The sequence below is a fragment of the Lupinus angustifolius genome, unplaced genomic scaffold, assembly GCF_001865875.1.
Source record: "Lupinus angustifolius cultivar Tanjil unplaced genomic scaffold, LupAngTanjil_v1.0 Scaffold_495, whole genome shotgun sequence".
NCBI lineage: Eukaryota > Viridiplantae > Streptophyta > Magnoliopsida > Fabales > Fabaceae > Lupinus > Lupinus angustifolius.
In genome coordinates this window covers 146,650-160,269 of record NW_017727864.1, presented here as the reverse complement: position 1 = coordinate 160,269, position 13,620 = coordinate 146,650, and the positions used below count along the sequence as shown (strand labels likewise).

Sequence of the window (13,620 nt, the reverse complement as noted above, 5' to 3'; positions counted from 1 at the left end):
AAACAATAGTATGTCCAAATCAAGATACCTAGTGCACCATTAACATCAAGTCTTTGGACAGTGATGTTAACTACAAGTGGTACTCTTGTTGTAATGATCAAACATTTATAATAAGGCATGTCAACTGACGAATCCCTCTTTGGATTGATTCACCAGTCACATGTATAAAAAATTTAGAATTACAACATGTTTATCATCATATGTGTGTATGATCTTCGACCAAATATCAACTTTCCTTTGGGCCAATCAATAATCGCATGAATAATCATACACACTTACATCCAATATTCCTCATGAGTTATATCCATGAAAGGGGTCACTTTGGCGACATTTCACTTCAATTGGCTCACTTGAAATAACAGACAACTTAATGGATAACCATATAACAATTAAAGTCAATGCACAAAGATACCAAAGCCCCATAAATCTTATTGTACTCTCGCTTGGGCTAGGCACCCTCGCTTGGGCGAAGTACTCTCACTTGGGCGAGGTACTCTCACTTGGGCGAGGTACCCTCGCTTGGGCGAGGTACTCTCGCTTGGGCGAGTTACTCTCGCTTGGGCGAGGTACTCTCGCTTGGGCTCAATAGAAGACAAAGCTTCTATTCAGTTCTCGCTTGAGCGAGGAACTCTCGCTTGAGCGAGGAACTCTCGCTTGAGCGAGCGTACACTCGCTTGAATGCAATAGAAGCCAATGCTTCTGTTTGGCTCTCGCTTGGGCGAGATACTCTCGCTTGAGTGCAATAGAAGCCAATGCTTCAGTTTAGCTCTCGCTTGGGCGAGGCACTCTCGCTTGAGTGAGGCACTCTCGCTTGGGCGAGCTTGATCTCGCTTGAGCGAGAGCAATATGACATAAAACGAACATGGCGATTTTTGCATCGTTCTTCTCCAAAAAATTACCCGAAAATCAAGAAAAAACATCAAAAAAAATTCGATTGCATAGATAATTATCAAACCTTAAAGTAATCCAAATTTGGGGAAGAACAACAAGAAACCTAATTTCACACATGAATCAAATTAACCTGACTCTGATACCACTTGTTGGAAAATTTTCATCTATAATCCTTAGATTGAATGCAGAAATCCTAATGATCATGGCTTTGTTCCTTTAACACAATGTTTATGCCCATACATAAACCCAAATGGAACAACCATGATCCAGACCGAAGAAAACCCTAATTGATTTCATGGTGAAGAAGAAGAGCATACCTTGATTAACCATTTTGAATCTTGAAGGTATGTGAGTGTGATGATCTTCCAGAAGTTAGAGCCTGATGGTTCTCCTTTTGCTTCTCTAGAGGGGAATGAGAAAGCCAAAGTTAGAGTGTGATGCTAGATGTGATTCTGAATTGTGTGTGGTTGCCTTATGGTCAACTTCTCTGTAACACACTTTTATTCTCACCAGCCACTCGACCAAAACCTGTTGCTCTACAAATGGGGACTATAACCCATAAAAGCAACTAAAGCGGTTACTGCTTAAGTTGCAATAATTCTGATCCAGTTCCTTCATCAAATCAGAAATTGCCTTGAGGTATCTACACTTATAATATTTCATGTCACATATGCCCTTAGCCACCAAATTAATTACTGAAGATCATTTTATATTTTTGGCTAATTAAATAATGGCCATAACACAATTATAGAATTATATTTGTGACCCACAAATTATCAGAAATTCTAACATTTTACTCTTAGCCCTTGTGGACTCACTACCTGCAAGTTGCAACTTGCAACAGTCAATTTACCGTGTAATTCAAATGCTTCTCTCCACTCCACCTTTGTTTTCCCTGCCCATTTTAAACCCTGATTGCATTTACACTAAATAATGTAAAATGATGATTCTCGACATAATGCAAGGTTGTTTAAACTGAAGGTCACAAGTTCAAATATTAGGAGTATAAGATTGTATTCACCTACATCCTTAAACATATAGCATTAGCAATTTGGGTAGCTCGTGGCAGTACAATGCTCGATTAAACTAGGGTGGACATGAGATGCATAAAATATGTCTACCTGAGTGCATTAATCATCATTACTGAGCGTTAGACACCATTTATCTAGCCAAATGTTCACGTTTTGCCCATTGCCAACTGTCCCATATGACCATTAATCATATCTTGTGCAGTCCATATGCTCCCCGCCATGTAAAACTTGGGGAGTAACCTTTTCATGCATGGATAGCTATGAATATGGGAAGTACTTTGCTTTGAATCATTTTTTATAAAGCCTAATTGGCAGCCCGCCCTGCCGGCCAAAAAGCTTATCGGTGAACTAGACATTATGAGCGGATATTATGGAGTAATGGACACAATTTTCATGTCATGTCTACCTTATAAAATCAGGCTGGCGAAGTCAGATTGCCAATATTGTCTGAACCGCCCTAACAATAAAATTAATATGTTTCCAATGTGAGTGGAAGCAAAGTTTTTTCTGGACAGTTGGATTTAGTATTTTGCAACATATTGTTTGATCTGGAAGTTGTAATTGTCTAATACTCTCTGATTCCATGCTGACGCAGTCCTCTTGGTGATTTTATTGACAATATGTCATGTTTTGCTTCATTTTGATCTGGATTTTCATTTCTTTTTATAAGCTTACTTTGAGCCATTGATTTTTATGGTTGTTTGAGTTCTTAGTCTATTAATATATTTACAAATTTTTTGGCAGTACCACACATCTTAAGGAAAGTAACTTACGACTCAACCAATAAATTTTCATAAAATTGCAGTAGGTGGACAAGAAGGTGAACCAGTATAAAACTTTGGCATATTTTCTTCTCTCTTTATCTCTTAAATTATTTACTTGTTATTTTCTGCAAACTATTTCCGTTGTTCTTAACTCTTGATATTGTAGAAAAAATGACGATAATTTTTAAGTCAACTAATTCACCCCTCTTAGTTGCAATCTCATTCTTACAATTGACACCAGAGCAAGTTTTTTAGGAAGTTATTCTCAAGTCTGATCCTATATTGAAGATAGCCTCAAGATCATTCCTAGGAGAAGGTTCCAACATCAACCGCCCTCCAAGCTTTGTTGGAGAATGCTATGATTTCTAGAAAATAAGAATGAGAATCTTCATAGAATCTCAAGACTTCGATATATGGAATGCAATTGAAGAAGGACCATGTGAACCTTTCACCGTTGTGAACAGTGTAAGTGAAATAAAGCCCAAATCTTCATGGAATGATGAAAATAAGAAGAATGTGCAATATGATCTCAAGACAAAGAACATCCTCACTTCAACTCTTGACATTGACGAGTTCTTTAGAGTATCAAACTGCAAATCTGCGAAAGAAATGTGAGACACTCTAGAGACTACACATGAAGGAATGAAGGAGGTAAAAAGGTCTAGACTCAACACTCTTTCCCAAGAATACGAAATGTTTCGCATGAAATCTGGAGAGAAGATTCTAGATCTTCAAAAGATATTTACTCATCTCACAAATCACTTCTTGCTCTTGGTAAGATTCTATCAAATAGTGACTTTAAATTGAAAGTTCTAAAATCATTCACCAGAACATGGCAACCAAAGGTAACAGCCATTTCTGAAAAGAAAAGTTTATCAAAAATGTCTTTGGTTGCGTTGTTTGGTAAATTGCCGGAACATGAACTAGAACTCATCCAACTTGACCAACATGAAGAGGAAGAGAAGAAAAAGAAGAATATCTCTCTCAAGGCTAGAATGGACAAATACGAATCATCAGAAGATGAATATGATAAGGAAGAGATGGAAGACATAAGTCTTTTTGTGAAGAAGTTCAGCAAGTTACTCAAGAGGAACAAAGGTGCTAGAACTGGACAAATAAGGAAATTCACCAAGAACAATGACGCCTCCATTTCCAACCACAATTTCACATGCTTTGATTGTGGCAAGGTTGGTCACATGAAGATGGATTGTCCAAATCTGAAGAAGAATTCTTTCAAAGGGAAGAATGAAACAAAGAGTGGACGAAGAGCCTACATTGCTTAGGAAGACAACGATATTAGTTCCGCATCTGAACCTGAAAATGAAGAACAAGAACATCTCTCTTTAATGGCATCTCATCATTCTGATGATGAAGAGGTAAACAACACTTAACTATATTCTTCTGAATTACAAATTGCTTTTATTGATCTGCATGATGAATATGTCAAACTTACAAAAATGTTTCTAAAACAAAAATCTGAGTTAGATGCATTTAGAAACAAACTCTCATCATCTTCATGTCAAAACCGCATTACTCTTGAAAATAAAGTTTCAACATTAAGTCTTGAACTTAATAAGATAAACAAGAGTAGTAAAAGTTTGGAAAAGATCATAAATGATCAAAACACTCAACAGACCGAAGAGGTCTTGGTTATTCCAAAAGTCATGGTTCTAAGAAACAAAATATCTCAACTAAGATAAACTTTGAAGAACAAGGTATTCATGCATTTAAATACATTAAAAATAAATCTAGGATACATGAACATCAACCCACATGTACATTGCAAAAACCATGGACATACACCGAATACTTGTAAAATTAGAAAATATGGTGTACCCCTAGGTCATTTTAAATGGGTTTAGAATAGTACTAACTATGTAGGACCCAAAGAATATTGGGTACCGAATAAAACTTAAACTGTTTTGCAGGAAAATTTGAAAGTCGTCTGCAACTTATGGTACTTGGACAGCGACTGCTCAAAACACATGATAGGCGATAGAAACAAGTTCTATGTCCTCACTCCAAGGGACAAAGGCTATGTCACGTATGATGATAACAACAAAGGAAAAATTCTTGGAGTTGGTAGAATTGGCAAGCCACCCTCAACAACCATAGAAGGTGTATTATATGTCGAAGGGCTCAAACACAATCTTCTAAGCATAAGTCAATTATGCAACAAAGGCTTCCATATGACATTCTACCTAGATAAGTGCATCATTGAAAGTAAGAACTCTCAAAACTCTAAACTCATTGGTAAGAAGATAAATAATATATATATGATTGACATAGACTCTTCCTTACCAATAACATGTTTAGTTGTAAATGATAATCATAATGCATGACTTTGACATATGAGAATTGCTCATATACATATGGACCATTTGAATAAATTATTAAGAAAGACTTAGTTGTTGGTTTACCTAAAATGAAATTTGTTAAAAACAAACTATGTAGTGCTTGTCAAATGGGTAAACAAACAAAAACTTCTTTTAAACCTAAGCATATGGTTTCTTCCGACAAACCATTGCAGTTACTACACATGGACTTATTTTGCCCCTCAAGGACAAAAAGTTATGGTGGTAACTACTATGCTCTTGTTATAATAGATGATTTTTTGAGATATACTTGGACTCTATTCTTAGTTCATAAGAATGAGGCATTCAAAGCCTTTAGCGTTTATGCTAAAAGAGTTCAAAATAAAAAATCACTAAAAATCGTTGCTATAAGAAGTGATCATGGAATAGAATTTTAAAACTCTTCATTTCAAGAATTATGTGATGATCTTGGTATTAATCATAATTTTTATGCTCCTAGAATACCACAAGAAAATGGTATTGTAGAGAGAAAAAATTGGTCTTTAGAAGAACTGGCTCGAACAATGTTGAATGAAACAAACCTCCCAAAATATTTTCGGGTTGATGCAATAAGTATTGTATGTTATGTTTCAAATCGAGTTCTTATAAGACCAATTCTTAAGAAAACCCCCTATGAACTCTTTAAAGGGAGAAAATCAAACATTTCTCATTTGCATGTATTTGGTTGTAAATGCTTTGTTTTAAATAATGGTAAGGATAACTTAGGCAAATTTGATGCAAAAACTGACGAAGGAATCTTCTTAGGCTACTATCTTACGAGTAAAGCTTATAGAATTTTTAATAAAAGAACTTTAGCCATGGAAGAATCCGTTCATGTATTTTTTGATGAAACCAATCTTGAGATAAAGGATGGGTTAACTCCTGATGAGGAGGAATTGCCAAGTTCTTTTTCAAATAAAATTTCTATTATTGAACCTACAATTGATATTGAGCATTTGAAAATGAATGATAATTTATCCTCTCAAGAGGAGCCTATTCATTCAGAGTTAGCAAAAGAATGGAGAACTCATCGATATCATCCTATTGACACCATTATTACAAAATTAAATACGGGTATCACTACCCGACGAATGCTTGATAAATCATGTCTAAACATGGCATTCATCTCTTAAATTGAGCCCTCCAAGATTGATGAAGCAATTGAGGATGAACACTGGATTCTTGCTATGCAGGAAGTATTAAAATGGATTGAGAGAAATGAAGTTTGGGAACTTGTTCCTAGACCGAAAAACATGCATGTTATTGGAACTCGGTGTGTATTTCGTTATAAATTTGATGAAAATGATATTATTGCTAGAAATCAAGCTAGACTAGTAGTCCAAGGATACAATTAGGAAGAAGGTATAGACTTTGATGAAACCTTCGCTCCGGTTGCTAGACTTGAAGCTATTAGGCTATTACTTGTATATGTCTACTCTTTAAATTTTCAGTTATATCAAATGGATGTAAAGAGTGTTTTCCTCAACGGCTACATTCAAGAAGAAGTGTATGTTGAACAACCTCCTGGTTTTGAAGATTACAAAATTCCTTCTTATGTTTACAAATTAAATAAAGCTCTCTATGACTTAAAGCAAGCTCCTCGTGCATGGTATGATCGTCTAACTAAATTTCTACTTGAAAAAAGTTTCAACAAAGGAAAGGTCGACACTACACTCTTTATAAAGAGAATAAATCATCATACTCTACTTGTTCAAATTTATGTAGATGATATTGTTCTACTAATGAGGTTTTGTGTAGTGAATTTGGCAAAATGATGCAAGGAGAGTTTGAAATGTCTATGATGGGGACGTTAAATTATTTCCTTGGACTACAAATCAAACAACTTGATAATGACATTTTCGTAAGTCAATCCAAGTATTGCAGAGATTTGCTAAAAAGATTTGACATGGATGACTGCAAACTAATAGCTACTCCTATGGGATTTGGTACTTACATTGATACGAATGAAGCAGGAAAATGCATTGAAATATCAAAGCATTGAGGTATGATTGGATCTCTTTTATATTTAACTGCTAGTAGACGTGATATCACGTTTAATGTATGTTTGTATGCTCGCTATCAATCTAAACCAAAATATTCACACATAGTTGTTGTTAAGAGAATTATAAAATATCTTAAAGGTACATCTAACATTGGGTTGTGGTATCCAAAAGGAAATATATGTGATTTGGTTGGTTATTCAGATTCAGATTTTGCTGGGTGTAAATTTGAGAGAAAAAGTACAAGTGGTACATGTCATATTTTAGGAAATGCTTTGGTCTATTGGTCTTGAAAAAAAAAACATGTGTTGTCCTAAGCACTACTGAAGCTGAATATATATCAGCAGGTAGTTGTTGTGCCCAAATGTTGTGGCTTAAACAACAATTACGAGATTATGGCTTAAAATTGGGGGGCACTCCTTTAAAATGTGACAATACTAGTGCTATAAACCTCACAAAGAATTGTGTTATGCATTCTAGAACCAAACACATTGATATAAGGCATCACTTCCTTATGGATCATGTCCAAAAGAAGGATGTGTCGGTAGAATTTGTTGATGCACATAACCAACTAGCAGATATATTCACTAAACCTTTTGCTAAAGAAACTTTTTATAAAATTAGACGAGAATTAGGCATTTTTTATGAAGGTTACTTATCTTAACATTATTATATGTGTGTTTTATCATGTTTATCTCATGCCTACTTGTACTTAAAAATGTTTATTTATGTTTAAATATTTCAAATTTTGGGTTAAAATTGCCTAAAAATAAGTTTTTCTAGGGTCAATAATCGATTACATTGGAGAGTAACTGATTACTCAAAATGAGTAACCGATTACTCAATGTTGTTGTTTGAAAATTTTAAATTTTTTAATTTGAGTAACCGATTACTTAAAAGTGAGTAATCGATTACTTTGTGCCGTCATATATGTATTTTTCTGCATTTTCTTAAACTTTTTCAAACTCATCTTCTTCTTCAATTCGTGTTCTCTCTTGCTCAACCCTCTCAAACCCTCAAATCTTCGTTTTTTATCCGGTTTGGGTGATTTTTGTGTCTATTCATATCATATTTTTAATTCTAAACACTTCTACACCATCATTTTCATGTTTAATGGCCTAAATCAAAAACCCCTAAATTTTCCAAAACTCAAAAATCTCAATCCATGACTTCCTCTTCAAAAACAAAGAAGCAACGCACCAATCCGACTCAAAAGAAGCAAGGAATTTCATCCTTGGAGTCCAACCCTCTTGACTTAGCGTTTCTTTTAGCAAATGATGAGCAACGTAAAATCTTTGAGGAGCACTTCCATGGTCGCACTATCTTCACTCCCAAATACGGTAATCTCGGGAATTTTGAGTTTGAAGATTTTCTATTTCCTTATCTCTTTAGACAACAAAACCTTTTCGATTTCTGTTGTGAATCAAATGAAATCTATCCTGAACTGATTAGAGTATTTTAATATAACATGAACTTTAGAAAAAACCGTCTTACTTCCTATGTAAAAGGAAAAGACATTACTTTGGATTTGAAAACCATGAGTTCATTATGCTGTAACATACCCTATGAGGGTAGCATTGCAGGCTTCAGCCTTGTATGCAAATGAGAAAACTATGATCGAAAAGATTTTTATTATTCTCTGTGTAGAATTAACAAAGAGGAAATAGAAACGCTTAAGCAACAGGGTTATGGTGAAACTGTTAAAAATAGAGATATCCTATCTACTGGACATCTCAAACTGGAAGACCGTTTGCTTCATTATTTTCTGAGCTATGTCATCTTACCAAAATTTTCAAATCACTCTCAAATAAGTGACATAGAACTTCAATTGATGTATGCTATTAAATTTAATTTGAAAATCAATTGGACTCTGATGATAATGAGACAAATGTGGTCTATAAGAGGAACTCAAAGCCCTTTGCCATATGCAATCTTCATAACAAAAATCCTTCAGCATTTTAGTGTTTCTACTACTGGAGAAACTAAGGTCTCGCTTAACTCTCATGAAATCCATATTGATGTGGATGTAGTCCATAAAATGGGCTTCACATATAATCTTCGTGATCGAACCTACAAGCATAAGAAAGATAGACATCCTGCTCCTGAACCAGAACCTATCCGTGCTAATCCTTCTGAACCTCAACCTTATGAGTTTCATGCTAAATCTTCCTCAGCTTCTGTCATGTCTTCAAATCATATGATTATGGACGAATTTCTTTTGCTTCGAGGCTACATCACTAACCAAATGGATGCCTTTGATACTCAGAATCAACAAATCCAGTTTGAACTTCATCGTCTCTTTTTTAAGCTGAGTAGCATGGACGTTGATGAAGACAGTTCTGAGCTTGAGTCTTAGATTATATCTGTTGTTAGGATTTTCTGGTTGAAATGTTATTTTTTCCTAGTTTTGGAAAAATTTCTATTATGTTATTTGTATTTATATTTTTTTTGCATTATTACTGCTTGAACATCGTTTTACTTTTATGTTATTGCTCCAAATCCGTTATATCTTGATATCCATATTATTAAATGTATGAGATATATATCCTATTGCATGTATGATATATATATTGTACTGGAAAACTCTTGGCTTTTCTACTTTTTGATGAAGTCAAAAGGGGGAAAAAGTTGGGAGAATGTATTTTCTGTCAAAATTATTTTAGGCACACAACTCCAAATGAAAGGGGAGCATACAATATAGGGGGAGCATACTCAAGAAAAGCAAGAATATCACAAAGTATGTTGCTCTCATAAAACTACATTGTTAAGAAGATATTGATTTGTCATCATAAAAAGGGGGAAATTGTGAAGAAAATTTTTGCTCCTGACATTGGCACGATTTTGATGAAGACACCAACATCACCAAAAAGAAGAAAATGAAGAATACTTATGAAGACAATGAAGATTCAAGCTTCAAGATATTCAAGATTTTTAGTCTAAGTCTAAATAGGTAGTTATATCATATACTCTTAAATATATAATAGTAGTATTGCTCAAAATATTTTTAAAGAAATTTGAAACACTTCAAGTTTAAATAATACAAATTTCAAAATATTGTATAACAAGTTACTGAAATCTGAGTAACAGGTTACATGAGTAAGAAATCAGTTATTCAACAAAAACTGAACTAAGTAATCCATTACTGAACTTTGGGTAATAGATTACTCAAGTTTCAACGTTCTTGAGTAACCAATTACTCTAATATGAGTAACCGATTATTCTAATTGAGTTTTAAATTCATTGTTAGACAGAACATTTGGGTAACCGATTACTCAATACTGTAACTGGTTATTGAGAGTTGTTGCATCAGATTTTCAAATTCAAAGTGAATGGGTTCCAACCCAAAAGACATGATTTCATTCCAATCAATTCCTTCCATTTTAAAGAGGCATTTTGGCTGGTTGGAAAGCTTATATAAAGACATTGAAACTCGTAATTATAACATACAACTCTCGCACGATTCTGAAAAATTCTCTCACTATTTTTCTGCTATTTTGCACTCAGTTCTTAAACTTTCAAAAGAGATTTTTTCTGAGTTACTTGAAGTAATTCTTCATTCATTGTAAATACTTTCTTTCACGAGGTGTGATAAGAAAGGAGATAAAGTTACTTGGAAATGTGTTCTCCAAGGTGATAAATATTAGTGAGTGTGTAAGGTACATAGAAATCTCGGGGTGAAATATTGTAATTACAACTCATAATATTTAGTGGAGAATCTCTTGTACTGCAAGAGTATTGGACGTAGCCTTCGGTGTACTGCAAGGTGAATCAGTATAAAATTCTAGTGTACTCTCTTCTCTCTTTATCTCTTCAATTATTTACTTGTTATTTTCTACAAACTATTTCCGCTACTCTTAACTCTTGATATTGCAGAAAAAGTGACCATAATTTTTAAGTCAATTCATTCACCCCTCTTAGTTACAATATCATTCTTACATATTAATATATTTTACAAATTTTTTTGGGAGTACCACACATCGTAAGGAAAGTAACTTAGGACTTAACCAATAAATTTTAATAAAATTGCAGTAAATTACTTATTAATTAGTTTCTAAGACACTCTATCCCACATCCTTCATCATTTATATCTCCTTTTTGTAATAATAATAATAATAATATAAATAATAATTAAATATTTATGCGTGCATGTATGTAGCCTAGTAAAATATTATTTGAAAATATATAAAAAAATCTGAATGTGATGGGATTTTTTTAAATGATGAAAATTAAATTTATAAATATAGATTTTGTGAAAATTATAGTATTTGTGAATAGTTTTTAGAAATAGTAGATCATTATATTATTAAAATGAAATTGAATAACAAAATGAGAATAATGATGATGTATGAGTTTTATGAGTCCAATAAGTATTTAATTAATGTAGTAAAAGATATAAAGATTCTAATCTCAAAAGAAAAATAACATTGTAATAATGATAATATGTTTGAATCTATTAAATCTTAAAATTAATGTCTTAGGAGATTGTTTTTAGGGATGGCAATGGGCACGGGTAGACATGAGTAGCAACTACCTGCTACCCATTTCAAAATAGGAGAACATTACCCATATCCGCTTGTACTCGTATGGGTACCTGCGTAGGCATTTTCTACGGGTATTTCTGGGTACCCGTGGATTTCCTATATGATAAATGAGTTTCTGACTTCTCACTTTTATTATGTTTTAAATGAGATGAAACTTAATTATTTTTGTGCCTTTTAATTGAATATGTTGCAAAAGTGTTAAATCTATTAGTGTTTTCTATTTGTGTTATTTGTTGTTCCCATTTTCTTAACAAAAATTATATATTTTCTTTGTAAGACATGTATGTTTCTATACATGTAATAATATTTGTGTGGTGTTTCACCATCAAATTCAATAAAAGATGTAAACAATGTAAAAGAAATGTAAACAAAGTAAAAGGAAAAGATGTACATATTACAATGAAAGTTATGATAGTGTACTTTTTAGTTTAATTAAATGTAATATTGTAATCATATAAATAGCGGGTACCCGTGGCACAGGTACCATAATACACATATCCAACTATATGTACTACGAGTACTTTTAAAAACTCGTTTATAAAACTCGCGGGTACCTGTTTGTGATCCGTACTCGCACCCGTACAGGTTTTTCCCCACGGGGTACGAGTGTTTTGTCATCCCTAGTTGTTTTGTCCTCGGGTGAAAGAACATAGTAAAAGGCAATAGTGGAATAGATTAGGATCATATAACTTAAGACATTTAGGATTTTGGAGCTTTGTTCTAATTTTAGACATAATTATTTTATTTACGTGATTAAAAAACTTAATGATTTGGATCTCATATGAACATAACATAAATAATATATCATATCATTTTCCTTTCTAAAGACACGAAAACATAAGTATCCAATTAATCTTACTTTATAGATTAATATAGCACTATTTTAAATTGCGATTACAATTATAATTATTGCGATTGTGGTTATTATGATTGTTATGATACGGATTGTGGCCATCATGATGTGAATTCATCTCCGCATGTCTATTATGGGGAAATGTGTTCTTACGGAGAGAAAAGCTACTAATCCAACAATTCTAGAAGAGTCTCATCGACCGCGAATTAAAAAGATGTACCCAAGCTCTCAAGCGGCCCGACCAATGTCGAGAGGGTTACAACGGGCAATCATTAATATGCATTGGGGAAAGTCATGCACTTATTTGTAAGTAAAAGAATATTTTTGATATCTATTAAATATTGGCTTAAAAGAAAAAGAGAATGATGTGGCCAAGTAAAATGAGTGGCTATAGTGAAACCTTTTTTGTAGCCAATGAGAAGAAGAGGTTGTGGTGAAGCATCTTTGTTTTTGGCCACACAATCCTCAAGACTTTGGCTATAAATAGGAATGCTCCAAGCCATTGTAAGACACACCAATATTCTAGCTTTAGTGCATATTCTCTCTTCTTCTCTTGTTCTAATATTGTGAGGAATATTTTAGTGTTTAAGATATACTTGAGAGAGAGTGATATTGGGTGTACTTGGGTTTTGGGAAGTGAGTGAAACACTTGAGTGAACTTGTAATTCTCTTTTATCATAGTGATAATATCATTGTTGCTCTTCAACCGTGGATGTAGGCAAATTGTTGAACCACGTTAATTTCTGGGTGTCATTTTCTCTATTTAAATTTCTCCATGTGTCTTCCGCTACAACAAACTGGTCTCAGAGCTCGTAGAGCTCTTGCATGCTAAGCCGTACGATCTAAAAGAAAATTCTTAGTATGCTTTGTGTTTGTAGTATTGTCTGATCTTACACACTAGAAAAGAATTGTTCTTTTTACTAGAAAGGTATAATAGTGTGAAAGTGCATGTCTAGGAAAGTTCTGTCTTAGGAAAGATCTGGTATTTAAGCGTGTCTGTTAAGACCCACCTCTCTTTCTTGGGAGTTTTCCTGGTGTACGCTCACAGACTACGATATTGTTCTGGTATACGGTTATCATGGCGAGTGCTAAATTTGATTTGGAGAAATTTAATGGATAAAATGATTTCAACCTTTAGCGATTGAAGATGAAAGCTCTATTAGTTCATCAAGGCTTGGGCAAAGCC

General features: G+C 33.7%; 1 long non-coding RNA gene across 1 annotated transcript in view; it reads right to left on the bottom strand.

The window, feature by feature from the left end:
* Positions 1-262: 262 nt before the first annotated feature.
* The window catches only part of LOC109341533, an 18,913-nt gene continuing 5,555 nt past the window's right edge, over positions 263-13,620 (bottom strand). Inside the window, exons 2-3 of the long non-coding RNA XR_002106966.1 lie at positions 10,831-10,848; positions 263-274 (exon numbers count right to left, since the gene is read on the bottom strand). This is a non-coding gene — a long non-coding RNA (uncharacterized LOC109341533). The remainder of the gene's footprint in view (positions 275-10,830; positions 10,849-13,620) is intronic.